We start from the raw sequence: 16,194 nt of genomic DNA, 5'->3' as shown, positions 1-16,194 counted from the left end.
AAAAGTGACACTTATATTCTTGAGCAGTAAATAACGATATCTACAGCAAAGCTCCATGTATCTGCAAAGTTGTTTTTGATCGCGGTTCGCCTTGTCACATGGTATCCCCAACAAAAGCATAAGGAACACACTTATGTGTGTACGTACACTCTAAGTAAAAGCAAAAAACTACGCACCAAGAAGTAATTATCCGATTGGAACGGAAATCGGTGATGTGATGTAAATGTACAGACAAACAAAAGAGCTTCACAAATTGAGCAAGTCAACAACACGATGATCCACCGCTGAATCTTACGCAAGCAGTTATTCGGTTTGGCATTGATTGATAGGGTTGTTGCACTTCCAATATCGTACTAAATTCTGTCCAGCTGGCATGTTAGACCGTCAAGATCCCGAGCTGGTTAGAGGTTCCTGCTCATAATGCTACAAATGTTCTCAACTGGGGACAGATTCGGCATCGTCGTGACAAGGTAAGGTTTGGCAAGTACGACGACAAGCAGTAGAAACTCTTGCTGTGAGCGAGCGGGCATTATCTTGCTGAAATGTAAGTCAAGGATGGCTTGCCATGAAGGGCAACAAAGAGGTGCGTAGAATGTCGTTGACATAGTGCTGTGCTGTAAGGGTGCCGCAGATGACAACCAAAGGAGACCTACTATGAAATGAAATGGCTGTCAGGCCACATGGCAGGTGACAGTCAGGCTGGTATCTCACCACTGTCTGGGGCGTCTCCAGACACGTCTTTGATGGTCATAGGTGCTCAGTTCGAAGCGAGACTCGTCACTGAATAAAATTCTACTCCAGGCAATGAGATTCCAGGCCGAAGTGTCTGGAGACGACCTGGACAGTGGTGGGACACTATCTTGACTGTCACCCGACATATAACCCAACAACCAACAGCGATGATTTGAGATGCCATCTCTTCTCATAGCAGGACCCCTTTGGTTGTCATTTGTGGCACCCTTACAGCTCAGCGGTACGTCGACGATATTCTACGCTCCGTTTTGTTGACCTTCATGGTAAGCCATCCTGGACTTATATTTCACCAAGATAATGCCCACCTGCATATGGCCAGAGTTTCTACTGCCCTTCTTTGTACTTGCCAAACCCTACCTTGGCCACAAGGTTGCTGGATCTCTTCCCAATTGAGGACATCTGGAGCATTATGGACAGGGCCCTCCAAACAACTCGGCATTTTGACGACATAATGCGCTATTTGGACAGTATTTGGCACAAATCCCACAGAAGGGCATCCAACAACTGTATCAGTCAATGTAAAGCCGAATAACCGCTTCCGTAAGGAGCAGCGGTGGACCAACGCGTTATTAACTCGTTCAATTGCATGAAGCTCCCTCTCTCGAATAAATCATCCATTTTTTCTGAAATTGTAAACATGTGTTTGTCTATAAATGTACATCACATCTGCTGATTTCCGTCCCATTCGGATAATTACTTTGTGGTGGGTCCTTTTTTTTTTTTAAGTGTATAAAATCAGCCATATGCTGCAAGATGTATCATCTCCTTTGCAACAGAGTCTAGATCATGTGGAAGAGTAAATCAAAAGCTGCAAAATGCTTGGGAAATGTATCAAACCACTAATATGTCTGTCCTTGTGTAGGGTATTGCTGTGCATTATGGGATGCTTACCTAATAGGTTTCTTAGAGAAGGGCACAGACAATTTACACCCACATCCTCACCTCATGCTTCCTCTGTAGTAAACGTCCCATAATACATTATTTTATATGGATACACCACCTGTATGAGTGTGTGTTATCGATTTCCACGTTAAATAATTAAAACTGTAAGTAGCCAGGTCATAGTTTATATCATTTTCTTGGTTCTGGTGGTCTGGAAGGTGTACTTCTACAGAGTTCAGCCCTTATGTGTTCTTATTATACAAATATGCAAATTTCAGATCGACAGTGATGCTACATTTTATATACCCATACCGTTTAATACGCATTAGTTTAAGTTGGCTATATTTCTTAAGACCTGTGAAATAACATTGTTTGTAGGAACCACTCCTAATGTTTATAAAACCAAATATACCAAATACATATTGCAAAATACATATACTTGGTGTATTTGGTTATATTTCTAATTATGGAATGAACTGTGCGTTGGACGCTGTAGAAATCTGTCTAAATGTGTTAAATTCTGACAAGCGATACTCTGTACCATGTGCTGCTGTAATGGGCTTCAACAAAGATGACACACACACACACACATATATATATATATATATATATATATATATATATATATATATATATATATTATGGTATTGTGGAGAATAATGTCCTGCACAGTGAACAATGTGACACGTATAAAACATGTGTCATATATATATATACACTCCTGGAAATTCAAATAAGAACACAGCGAATTCATTGTCCCAGGAAGGGGAAACTTTATTGACACATTCCTGGGGTCAGATACATCACATGATCACACTGACAGAACCACAGGCACATAGGCACAGGCAACAGAGCATGCACAATGTCGGCACTAGTACAGTGTATATCCACCTTTCGCAGCAATGCAGGCTGCTATTCTCCCATGGAGACGATCGTAGAGATGTTGGATGTAGTCCTGTGGAACGGCTTGCCATGCCATTTCCACCTGGCGCCTCAGTTGGACCAGCGTTCGTGCTGGACGTGCAGACCGCGTGAGACGACACTTCATCCAGTCCCAAACATGCTCAATGGGGGACAGATCCGGAGATCTTGCTGGCCAGGGTAGTTGACTTACACCTTCTAGAGCACGTTGGGTGGCACGGGATACATGCGGACGTGCATTGTCCTGTTGGAACAGCAAGTTCCCTTGCCGGTCTACGAATGGTAGAACGATGGGTTCGATGACGGTTTGGATGTACCGTGCACTATTCAGTGTCCCCTCGACGATCACCAGTGGTGTACGGCCAGTGTAGGAGATCGCTCCCCACACCATGATGCCGGGTGTTGGCCCTGTGTGCCTCGGTCGTATGCAGTCCTGATTGTGGCGCTCACCTGCACGGCGCCAAACACGCATACGACCATCATTGGCACCAAGGCAGAAGCGACTCTCATCGCTGAAGACGACACGTCTCCATTCGTCCCTCCATTCACGCCTGTCGCGACACCACTGGAGGCGGGCTGCACGATGTTGGGGCGTGAGCAGAAGACGGCCTAACGGTGTGCGGGACCGTAGCCCAGCTTCATGGAGACGGTTGCGAATGGTCCTCGCCGATACCCCAGGAGCAACAGTGTCCCTAATTTGCTGGGAAGTGGCGGTGCGGTCCCCTACGGCACTGCGTAGGATCCTACGGTCTTGGCGTGCATCCGTGCGTCGCTGCGGTCCGGTCCCAGGTCGACGGGCACGTGCACCTTCCGCCGACCACTGGCGACAACATCGATGTATTGTGGAGACCTCACGCCCCACGTGTTGAGCAATTCGGCGGTACGTCCACCCGGCCTCCCGCATGCCCACTATACGCCCTCGCTCAAAGTCCGTCAACTGCACATAACGGTTCACGTCCACGCTGTCGCGGCATGCTACCAGTGTTAAAGACTGCGATGGAGCTCCGTATGCCACGGCAAACTGGCTGACACTGACGGCGGCGGTGCACAAATGCTGCGCAGCTAGCGCCATTCGACGGCCAACACCGCGGTTCCTGGTGTGTCCGCTGTGCCGTGCGTGTGATCATTGCTTGTACAGCCCTCTCGCAGTGTCCGGAGCAAGTGTGGTGGGTCTGACAATGTGTTCTTTTTTCCATTTCCAGGAGTGTATATATATGAATGGTTTCTACAAAAAATGTTGTGGTATTGTGGAGAACAATGTCCTGCACACATAACCTCCCATCTACCAGCCACGGTTCCCTGGATCGACGCATTGCCGCACAGGAAAGACGCATTTCAGCCGAGCAGTAAATGCAGCATTTAGAGAAGTTCAGAGGAGGGCAACAACACATGACAGTGATTTTGAGTGCTGCGATACCAAGTGCCACAGCGGCTCTAACTCTGTTGTGTGTAGCTCTTATTCTTCTAAGGCGGAGAGCCGACCGTCAGCATAAAGCACCAATACTCCAGATTCCAGTAGGCTGGTGAGACTGAGGGTATAACACTGTAGAGTGAATGCTGAAAAGATGTAATTTAGGGATAGGATAAAAAGAGGCGACGGGACAAAGTATGAAGATTAAAATTATTGCCAGAAGCGCAAAATAAGTGTGATGTATACACTCATAAGCAAGCAGTAATAAGCAGCATATTACGCAAGATTGTATGCAGTATCTAACCCATGTGGGCAAGTTGCCCAGTTATTTTAGTTATAAATTTTCTCTGAGCTAATAACGAGCATCAAAATGGATACAGGGATTAGTGAACACAGGGTTGTCGTAGCGAGACTTAATACCGTAACTCCTAAATCCTACAAAAGTAAACGAAAAATATATGTAGTCAAAAAAGCAGACAAAGTTCGCTTGACATTTTCCTGAGAGACATTTTGTACTCCTTCCAAATTAACAATGTATGAGTAGAAGAAATGTGGCTTGAATTCAAAGAAAGAATATCGACATCACTAGAGATATTTATACAAAATAAATTAACAGATGACGGAGCTGGTCCTCCGTGATACACAAACCAGGTCAGAACACCGTTGCAGAAACGACGAAAAAAAGCATGCCAAATTTAGACGAACGCAAAATCCTGAAAACTAGCAATTTTTGCAGAAGTTCAAACTTTAGCGCGGACTGCCATGCGAGATGCTTATAATACGAAACGAAACTTTGTCTCGAAATCTGGCAACAAATCCGAAGAGACTCTGGTCGTATGTAAGGAATGCTAGCGGCAAGACACGATAAATGCCTTCTCTGCGCGATAGCATTGGAGATACTTTCGATGACGGTGCTGCTAAGGCAGAGTAAAATTCCTTCGCCAAAGAGGACGAAATAAATATTCCAGAATTAGAATAAAGAATAGCTGCCAACATGAGTAATTTACAAGTGGATATCCTAGGAGTAGTGGAGCAACTTAATCACATAATAAAAGCAAGTCTCCCGGTCCAGATCGTATACCATTTAGTCTCCTTTCAGAGTATGCTGATGCAATAGCCCCATACTTAACGATCGTATACCACACAACTGCTCGCTCGACAAAAGAACCGAACCCAAAGTCTGGAAAGTTGCACTGGTCGTATCAATATTCAAGAAAGGCAATAGGTGCAATCCACTAAATTGCAGGCCCATGTCATTAACGTAGATATGCAGCAGGATTTTGGAACGTATATTGTGTTCGAACATTATGAATTGGCGCGAAGAGAACGGTCTATTGACACATAGTCAACACCGATTTAGAGAATATCGTTCTTGTGAAACACAACAAGCTCTGTGTTGAGTGCTATCGACAAAGGATTTGAAATCAATTCCGTATTTTTTTTTATTTCCGGAAGGCTTTTGACACCGTACTTCACAATCGGCTTGTAAACAAATTGCGTGCTTAAGGAATATCGTCTCAGATATACGCCCACGCCCGGGTTCCCGGGTTCGATTCCCGGCGGGGTCAGGGATTTTCTCTACCTCGTGATGGCTGGGTGTTGTGTGCTGTCCTTAGGTTAGTTAGGTTTAAGTAGTTCTAAGTTCTAGGGGACTTATGACCACAGCAGTTGAGTCCCATAGTGCTCAGAGCCATTTGAACCATTTCAGATATACGACTGGATTCTTGATCTCCTATCAGAGAGGTCACAGTCCGCGGTAACTGACGGAAAGTCATCGAGTAAAACGGAAGTGATTTCTGGCGTTCCCCAAGGTAGTGTTATAGGTCCTCTGTTGTTCTTATCTATAGAAACGATTTAGGAGACTATCTGAGCAGCCGTCTTAGCTTGTTTGCAGATGTTGCTGTCGTTTATCGTCTGGTAAAGTCATCGGAAGATCAAAACAATTGCAAAACGATTTAGATAAGATACATATATGGTGCGAAAATTGGCAGTTGACCCTAAATAATGATAAGTCTGAGGCCATCTCCATGAGTTCTAAAAGGAATCCGTTAAACTTCGGTTACATGATAAATCAATCAAATCTAAAGGCCGTAAATTCAACTAAATACCTAGGAGATACAATTACGAAAAACTTAAATTGGAAAGAAGACACAGAAAATATTGTGGGGAAGGCGAACCAAATACTGCTTTTTGTTGGCAGAACACGTAGAAGATGCAATAGACCTACTAAACAGACTGCCTACACTACGGTTGTCCGTCCTCTTATGGAGTACTGCTGCGCGGTGAGGTACCCTGATCAAATAGGGTTAACGGAGTACATCGATGAAGTCCAAAGAAGAGCAGCACGTTTGTATAATCGAGAAATACGGAGAAAGTGTCACCGACATCATTAAAACAAAGGTGTTTGTCGTTACTGCTGCGTCTTCTCATGAAATTTCAGTCACCAACTTTCTCCTCCGAATGCGAAAATATTTTGTTGACCCCGACCTACATAGGAATAAACGCTCATCATAATAAAATAAGTAAAATCAGAGCTCCCACAGAAAGATTTAAATGTTAGGTATTTTTTCTGCACGCTGTTCAAGAGTGGAACAACAGGGAATTATTTTGAAAGTTGATCGATGAACCCTCTGCCAGGCTCTTAAGTGTGATTTGCAGAGTAGCCATGTAAATGAAGATGTAGATGTAGATTTGTACACCCATGAAGTATCATTTGAAACTGGCGTTGACTTCAACCCAAAGGACTGGATCTTGTTCATGAAGGGGGATAATGTAGTGGACCGACCATATACGGGCATAATAGTGTGATACATGAAATGCATTCGCAGTTGCGAATACGGACAACCGTCAGCTGTATTATGGAATGTTGACTATGAAAATTTGTGCCGGACTCGGAATCGAACCCGGATTTCCTATTTATCGCGAGCAGTCACCTTACAATTAGGCTATCCCCGCACAACTCACGGCCAGATTCAAACTTCCATATGTCGTCCAACATATGTCTAAAACCTGAACTCGTATTTCATTATCTGTATTCCCATTCAGGGGACACATTTTGATTGAAAGTCGCTTGCCTGGTGTCGGCGGATAAATATGATACTGTAGTGCCTTTGTCGTTCAGAAATACGATGCAGTGTTCCTTCGGACACGAATGTCCGGAGGAACATTGCATCGCATTTCTGGACAACACAAGCACTGCAGTATCCCTACAACAGTGTGAGCCTGAGCTGTGTACTGCAACAATATTGACAACAGACGAGCGAAGGATGTTGCCACTGTAATAATTCAACAAGGCCGATGCATTGTTGCATGGCAAGATAGATTGCTGAAGCAGAGAACTCAGCAGTACTGCACAGATTCGTGAAGCAAGGGCAGGGCAAATTTCCGCACTGAAAGCGGCAGTGGTGTTTTCAGAAATGTGACTGGTAGTGGCCCATATGCACAACAAGCGTGCAGCTACCTACTATAAGTACTGGACATTTTGTAACGAAATTATTCTCTGTCTCGCAGCTCTATCAGGGCGACGAGGCTGTGCCGGACGAAGTCGCCGCATGGACCTGTCAGCAGATGTCAACAATGGAGGCCATAGCAGGGCAACAGCTCTACACAGGAGTTAGTAACATGATGCAGCAAGCCAGCCCAGGTCTACTTTAGCAGCACAGCCAACTCGTGCCCAGAGGGTAGCAGGTCACTCTCCAAGCACATCAGCCGTCTTCCGCCATCGCAAGATGGCCACCTCATTGCAGTGGGCAGCCCCCACGATGACCCAGCCGAGGTATCACCTGATGCCATAGCAGATATGGCATTGTCGAGGATACATGCCACTAGCACGGAAATCATGTGGCCGGCTTACGTAACTAGGCCGGCAGCACGCGGTGGAGACTCCGCGTCAGTATCATGGGGTTTGCATGCAGCCAGCCCATCAGAAATCAGCGGCCAGCAAATCACTGACCTGATGTATTACACAGCCCAGATGTTTCAATGAAGAACTTGTTATATTTGTAGCTGCCTTTCACTGGAGCCTCCAGGGCTACCACCTCACCTCCACCACCCACTCCCACTCGCACCATCCTGGCTCGTAGCCACCCCTCCCCGCGCTGGGGGCGCTATAGAGGAATCAAATGGCGTCTTTTTATCACTGAAGAAGACTCAATTCTACATTTTAGCTCCAAAGGCATGATTCCTTAATGTTGACCAGTTTTTTTCCGAAGCAAGTGTTAAGATCACAATGCAAACATATTAAGAATTGATCTACTAGACATTATCTATCTCAATGTGGAATGTTCATGTTTGGCGCCTATTTAGCTAAATCCATCACGGGATCTCTAACGCAACTATATAGATTATCCAAAAACATACCATCTATTGACAATCTTTATAGTCATGTAAGTTTCGTACTTATGTGGTTCTTAGGATGAAAATCTTGAAAAGTGGAAGAAAATCAGTGACATTTCAGCAAATTATCCCAAGATGGTAAACAGCAAAGTAGCAATGGGAAGTGGTCATACGTAGGAGTGTTTACAGAATATGTCACTGTTTTCAAACGCACTGTGACACCACACATTAATAATACAGTGATAAGTTCCTTACTTTACAATGTAGACTCAATACTTAGCAATAGTTCATTACTTAAAATAATTTGCTGCGGTTTTATTAAACACTATGGGCAACGGCCTTGCCGCAGTGGATACACCGGTTCCCGTGAGATCACCGAAGTTAAGCACTGTTGGGCGTGGCTGGCACTTGAATGGGTGACCATCCAGCCGCCATGCGTTGTTGCCATTTTTCGGGGTGCACTCAGCCTCGTGATGCCAATTGAGGAGCTACTTGACCGATTCGTAGAATACCATCATAACGACCGGGAGAGTGGTGTGCTGACCCCACGTCCTTCCTATCCGCATCCTCCACTGAGGATGACACGGCGGTCGGATGGTCTCCGTAGGCCATTCGTGGCCTGAAGACGGAGTGCATTATTTAACATTATGAACCCCGTATTTACATGCATCTTTGGATTAAGATCTTGAAAAGTGAGTATTTGGAGTAGTGTGTGCGTGGGGGGACGGGGGGGGGGGGGGGGGGGAGATTAGCCAAAAAATGTAACAAATCACCTTAAAATTGTAAATGGCAATGGGAGGTGTCATTCATTGGAGTGCTAACAGAAAATGTGACAATATAATTAAATTGTAGGATTTCAGCCATGCCCTTCAATTTCCCAGTAGCACACAGTAATGTCAAAGGGTTTTAAGCAATTTTGTATTCTAAAATAAGACACAATTTATAGACTTCTTTAAGTAGGATAACTCATTCTCTGGCACTACATGATGATCCTTCCACTACGGTGCACATACCTCGAAAGATGAGGCTCACACAATTAGCCTAGAGCAGAAATGACCAAACTTCATACACCTGTATGCCATTTTTCCCAAAGAAATATTTAATATGGCTATGGCATGCCACAAACTAATAGTAGAACTTCATTTTGATATCTTTTTTTTCTTTTATTTTGTGTCTGTTTAGACACATGATAGCGCTTGAATGTATGCCTATTTTAAGATTTGACAGTGCTTAGAAATTTCGGTTCTACTGATTAATGAGAAAAACTGGATACTTCCATATTGACACTCTTTATCTGCAACCAGAAATAGACCTTTCATACGGAACTTTTAAAATAAACATTTTCTGTTTATCTAAATGAAAGAAAAATTAATGTGACTTCTTCTGTTGAAAATTCGATGTCAAATAATTAGCATTAGGTGCATACTTTGTACCTTCTAGTATACTGCAAGCTATACTTGAGCGCATGAAAAGCGATCGCCGCGCGGGATTAGCCGAGCGGTCCTAGGCGCTGCAGTCATGGACTGTGCGGCTGGTCCCGGCGGAGGTTCCAGTCCTCCCTCGGGCATGGGTGTGTGTGTTTGTCCTTAGGGTATTTTAGGTTAAGTAGTGTGTAAGCTTAGGGACTGATGACCTTAGCAGTCAAGTTCCATAAGATTTCACAGACATTTGAACATTTGAACAAACGAGCCTTTATTATTCATTCATTTCAGAAAATAACGACTCGCAGGCATAGGTAGATCAAAATATTGCAACGATAGCAAACACCAGCTTCTTTAGGCAGCTATATGTGTCTCGAATTGAATTCCACGTTTATATAATTTTAGTGTCAGCATTTTTCTTCATATTGCCTGACAGTCCTTCTAATTCGTTTACTTCCAATTCTTTTCTTGTTTCGATAAATTTTCGAGTCCATATTAAACAAGACTGGAAATCAGTCAGTTGCATTTCAGTTTCTTCAATATCCAACCAATCAAATTTAGACAACCTCAACCCAGTGAAGTTACATCTGGATACATAATAAATTTTAGTGTTTCCAACAACTCTTTGAACTGAGAAAATTCCGAGGAAAAGACTTCGACTGAAGAATGTTTTACAAAGGAAAATAACTCAGTGACTTTTTCTTGGTCTGGCTATCCATGTAAATCCAAATCGCTGGTAATTCTTTTCAAATTTGGGAAATACTTCTAGTTTTTTGAAACACCATCGTTGTTAAAAACCTGCAGTTTAGCATAAAAAACGAGAATAAGATCTATAATAAAAATAACTGTCTTGTTTGTGCTTTGAAGCTGTACGTTCAAACCACTGAAATCCTGGCACATTTCAGCAAGAAACATACATTTTATAAGCCGCGTAACATCCATCAACTGCGAATATTGCGCATTTTCCCTCATTTTGTAAAAAAACAACCTGATTTCTTCGACACAATCTACAAAGCTTTGAAGTACGTTGCCACGGCTGAAGCAGCGAATATTGTTATACATCATTAAGCCTTTGTACACCGATCTGACTTCATCTAATAACGCTTCAAACTATTTTTATTAGAAGCTTGCAGCTATAGGAGGTTCGCTATTTGAGGGCTTTCAGTTAACTACGCACCCTCCGACTCAGAGTTGCAATATTAAAGTTTTGGCTGGTTTCGTGGTCTAGGGGCCAGGATACGTAGTTGCCGAATTACAGGCCAAATACTGTTGAGTCTACAGTATACGATAAGAATACACGCATGAAACGAATGGTCGAAGGTTTCTATCACTCGGCAACTGCGAATTATGAATATAACATATAAATTTATAAATGAAAGATTGCAATTAAATAAAATCTACAAGTACTATCTTAACGACTTTAAATGATGAGTACAATAGTAGAAGTACTTTCGAGAATGTGGTATATTTCTGCAAAACAATTATTGGTGTCGATGGTCCAGCAATTAAATAAAATATAAGTTGAATAACAGGGAAACAATAGATTCCTACTGCACGTAATTAGTTATGAACAACAACATAGCTCGCGAGATATTCGCTTCTAAACGCACACTACGTCTTCACTGCACGGAAATCACACAAATCCGAAATATTTCTATCCTCCGCGACCACGCGCAAACTGCTCCACTGACCAAGTCTTTCCGCCGGCTGTGCGCCCTTCGCGCAGCACTGTCCGCGTCCAGCACTCACTCCCGTGTCGCACTCCCCTCAACTCCCCAACCTCCATACGTCTCCTAGTAACGAGCGCTGTGATTGGCTAGAGCGCTCCCTCCATGTCTCCAAGCCAACGTACACTCACTAACATAGTGAAACACTTTCGACATAACTTGAAATTAAATAAATATTCCTACGGCTGGACCATACACAGGCTATAACACACATTATTAAATACATAAATTAAATAAACATATGTCAAAGGACTAGAACAAAAGGTAGGCCACTAGCCTAATGTCTCTGTGCTTTCTAAAACAGAGTAAATATTTGACCATTTTCTACATGAATAGTATATATCGGATATAAACAAAGACATAGACCAATAAATATATTTATGAGCGTGCTGCTACCGTTTTTTCGCGTAACTGTGGAGTACTTACGGCCTTACGCGATCGATAGTAATCGGCCACTTTGACCTCCAGTAACTCATGTACCATTTAAGTTACATGCCTGTAATTCACACCAATTTAAGTTTACACTAACAGCTTTCTAAAGACACGTCTATCGACGAAATCGGATGAAGCGTTTAGATTTTGGAAATTCGTTGCTTGGCGTTACTTGTATAAATTACAGTCAGATACTAAACTTTAAACTAATAATGATATTGAAAATCTGATTACACCACCAGAATCGTCATGCAAATAATAGTAATGTACATGTTTCTTTTTGAGGTATCATGATTCATCTGGCGACTATTAATTTCTGTACGAACTATGAAATGTCTGCCATTAAGGTTTCACGAAGCCCGCCATCTTTGGCCATCCCGGCGCACTGCATCACCAAGGAATTCCCAGCCATGTGCTCGATGGACCACGTGCTCCAGCAGTTGTGAGGCACCACGCAGATGCTAACGAGCTCGGACCTGCCGCGCAGCCCAAGCAGTGGCCGCCAAGAATATTTCACCCTGTTCCTGTTACCTCACACTATTTTTGGGATTTCAGCCATTATATTATCAATGGAAGCGAAACCAACCTTTGCGCACAAGGCTTGTTGACATATGATGCAATAGAAGTCAAGAAGAGAACGTCCAATGGGTGCTAGGAATAAACTGATACAACCTTTTATTATTATTTTTTTTTTTTTTTTTTTGCCCACCATACAGGGAGCAACGTCAGTCTTGTAGCAACAATTTTGCTTAAATCTATTTCTTTTTCAGTAAGCGAATTTGTACCAGCTGCACAAAAATCTACGCCCTTGGCAGGAATTGGCAACGATATTATCACAATCATTTCTTCTTTGAGGTCACTTGCAACACAATATGGATCACACACAGCTTAATGGGCAGATTTAGATGCATCGGTACTTTCGTCAAGACACAGTGAAATATAAGGAGAGGACTTGATGTCATTCTTTTTGTTGTTCTCTTGCATTTTCCGCCAGTATTAGAATTCTGTCTATTATTATATTTTGTATTGCATTGTACATAAAATTTCCAAAATCTTCAAAAAGAGATGAGGCGCGTGATAAACAGGATCCTTTCAAAAATTCTCCATCGCCAAAAGGTTTACCGTATCAGGCAGCCCTGGATCTCGATATTTCCGAACCGAAAGCAAAAACTTGATAGTGGCGCCCTCCTTCCTCCCCCCCCCCCCCCCTCGAGCATTTGAGATCTCCTTCTTCTTTTGCTTTCGCTTTTTCCCGCAGTTTTCGCAGGGTCGCCGTGGTTACAATCGGATTTGGCATGGTTAATGGGAAGTGGTGGCCGAATGCCCTTCCTGCCGCCACCCCATACCGCCCCCCCCCCCCCCCCTGTGGGGACGAAATCAGTGTACCTCAGCCCTCTGCGTCCAAAGTAATTCATGAAATAGTGCGAACGTGTTTCAAATGTCTGTGAGTCATGTAACTGAGGTGGGACGTGGGGACCAGCCTGGTATTCACCTAGTGGGATGTGGAAAACCGCTTAATAACCACATTCAGGCTGGCTGGCACACCGGCCCACATCGTTAGTCCGCCAGGCAGAGACCGAGTCCAGGAAGCAGTGGATTAACGCTCTCAGCTAACCTGGCGGGTCCTCGAGCATTTGAGAAATAATTTTTTTTAAAAATCGGTTTTTGAAAAATATGTTCATTTTATAGCGCACATATTTCTCAGCATATATGCTCGAGGAAATGTAACACATGTTATTCGCTCTTAAGTGAGCCAAAGTGCAGAGCCACGTCTTTTCACACAGCATTCTTCCATTGCACGTCATTTTATTTCGCTGTGTGGAACTCAAACGTGTATATTTCGTAATTGAAGACATCAAACCTATGTTTAGGAAACTGGAAATTAAAATGTCCTGCGGTGCCTCTCCTGCTCCCAGTCGGACGGTTTGACTTCCTACCCTCCTTTAAAAAAAGGAAAAAATGGTAATACTGGGTGGGATTATTTGTGACCGGGAGAATAAGAACTCTTCAGAAAATCTGCACTCTTTATTGCCTATTAACTAATAGCTTTCTCTTTCATGTGATATAAAATTAAATATAGGAAACATAAAGTCGCCGGCCGCGGTGGCCGTGCGGTTCTAGGCGCTGCAGTCGGGAACCTCGGGACTGCTACGGTCGCAGGTTCGAATCCTGCCTCGGGCATGGATGTGTGTAAAGTCCTTAGGTTAGTTAGGTTTAATTAGTTCTCAGTTCTAGGGGACTGATGACCTAAGATGTTAAGTCCCATAGTGCTCAGAGCCATTTGAACCAAACATAAAGTCAATAAAGAAAAGAGACAAGCAACTATGCCCCAGCATTTTTTTCTCTCTAATCTTGCTACAGCATTACACGGCGTGCTTTCCTTTCTGCGCAGGAATCTTTAATCTCATCAAAGTTCGTCAAATGTTTTGCTACATGGAAAATCAAAGTGTCGTTGTCTAATACTGAAAAAGCTGTTAATGCGTACGAATAGCGACAACTGTAACACACGCCAAATAAGCGAGACTGTTTTGGCACAAATGGTGATTTTGATGTACTTCATTTACATAAATAACACTACAGAACATAATTCATGAAGTACCAATATCAAACGCTAATTAGATCTACTACAAGCAATAAGTTTTATGTTAGGAAACATTTTTACATTTCATTCACACAATATTTTCTCCAGCATAAGATCGAAAAGTAGTAGTACGAAATTTTTATATAATTTTGTAATCGTCATATTCTACCATGTAATTTGTGCGACGTCCCCATTTCTTCCCTTTCCTAGTTCTAACAAACAATCTTGACATCACTAATACTGCAACTATTCCTGCCATTGCCAAAACTTATTCTCCGGTTAACTTCAGTAACCCTGCCAGAATCTCAGGTTCAGTTATCCCGCCTTTATACGCCGGTTAGGCGTTATTACATGTTCGTAAAATGCGTTTTCAGCACTATTCCGGGAATATAGCTTAAAGCGGTTGCTAAGCGGGGAGTGTACAACTGGTAACGTAGCGATCTGGCAAAAATTTTCTGAAAAGTGAAAATCTGGTGAATCTTTGCAAGATATGTTGGATACTGTCTCTAGTATACCCGTCGATCACGTCACGTCGTTCTTTTCAGTTCTGAGCACACAGTGAGCGCGTAAACATGTGTAGAAAGTAGTGTCTCCCGCCAAGTATGAGGCCCTGGTTAGAGATTTCACCTGATGTCAGGCAGCCCGCATAACATAACCGTAATTAGTTTCCTTCTTGATGATGATTCTCGGTCGCACTCTGCAGGGGCAATGAAAATGCTCCTGCAGGGTTTTCGATTGGAAGTGTTTGATGACCAACAATACAGCCCGTAATTGGCTCCTCCTGAGTTTCATCTCGGCTCACATGAACAGCTGGCTATGAAGACCACATTTTGGAACAGACAACGAACAGCAGACTAGCTAGAGAACTGGCGATAAGCACAGGCGGCTGCCTTCTATGGCGACAGTATTGGAAAGTCTTTTACGCTACGACAGATGTCTTAAGTCGGTGAGGCGATTATGTAGAGAAGTAACTGGAGGGTGTAGTTAACTGTTGCAAGTAAAACATTTTTGATTTTCACAGTGGTTTCCATTTCGTGACCGATCGGACCTTACTTTACGAATAGTCCTCGTAATATGTAATTTTTTTACTTGTTATTTCTGTTAGTCGTTTATTTCCGCTCTGGTGGTCTGAATCTATGGATTTCGCTAATAATTATAACAATGCTGGTCATTCGCACACCCAATCAACCACATAAACAAACAGCAGTTGGCATTCACCTGTTCCGGTTTATTCGGCTCAGCTCTTATAGCCCCGTCCCCTTCAGTCTGCGGAATTTTTTTTTTATTTCTAGATGCGATGGGGATTTCCCTTGCAGAGACATCATGCACACTATGCACACATTCAAAAATCAACTTATGATTCGTTCGGAAATCAACTTAGAATGTGTTAAAAATGTTCAAAAACTAACTGGGATTCGTTTCAAAATCATATGAATAACCGATAGACCAACCTACGCTGGATGCTAAAGCGCTTTGTGGAACAAGGTTTTTTCTAAAAGAATATTAATTTGGCGCCCCGAAATTGCCGCTCAGGGCAGATTCCCCAATTTGCGCCCCCCCGTCCTCCCTCCCCCATCTTCACCCCTAGATACAGGCCTGGTACCAGGCAATAATATTTGCAGCCAAGAAACTTGTGTCACTGGTATGACAATTACATGTTTCATCATAGATGTCGATTGTCTATTCCTGTCTTTAATAGCACATGCAAGAAATTACTTTTGATCTGGTTCT

At 43.1% G+C, this 16,194-nt stretch overlaps 1 pseudogene; it reads left to right on the top strand.

The window, feature by feature from the left end:
- The first annotated feature begins 8,632 nt into the window (after positions 1-8,632).
- On the top strand, positions 8,633-8,749 carry LOC124557397 (annotated as a pseudogene).
- Positions 8,750-16,194: the final 7,445 nt, after the last annotated feature.

The sequence above is a fragment of the Schistocerca americana genome, chromosome X, assembly GCF_021461395.2.
Source record: "Schistocerca americana isolate TAMUIC-IGC-003095 chromosome X, iqSchAmer2.1, whole genome shotgun sequence".
Lineage (NCBI taxonomy): Eukaryota > Metazoa > Arthropoda > Insecta > Orthoptera > Acrididae > Schistocerca > Schistocerca americana.
Note: the sequence above shows the minus strand (reverse complement) of the source record. Positions and strands in the feature narration are given on the sequence as shown.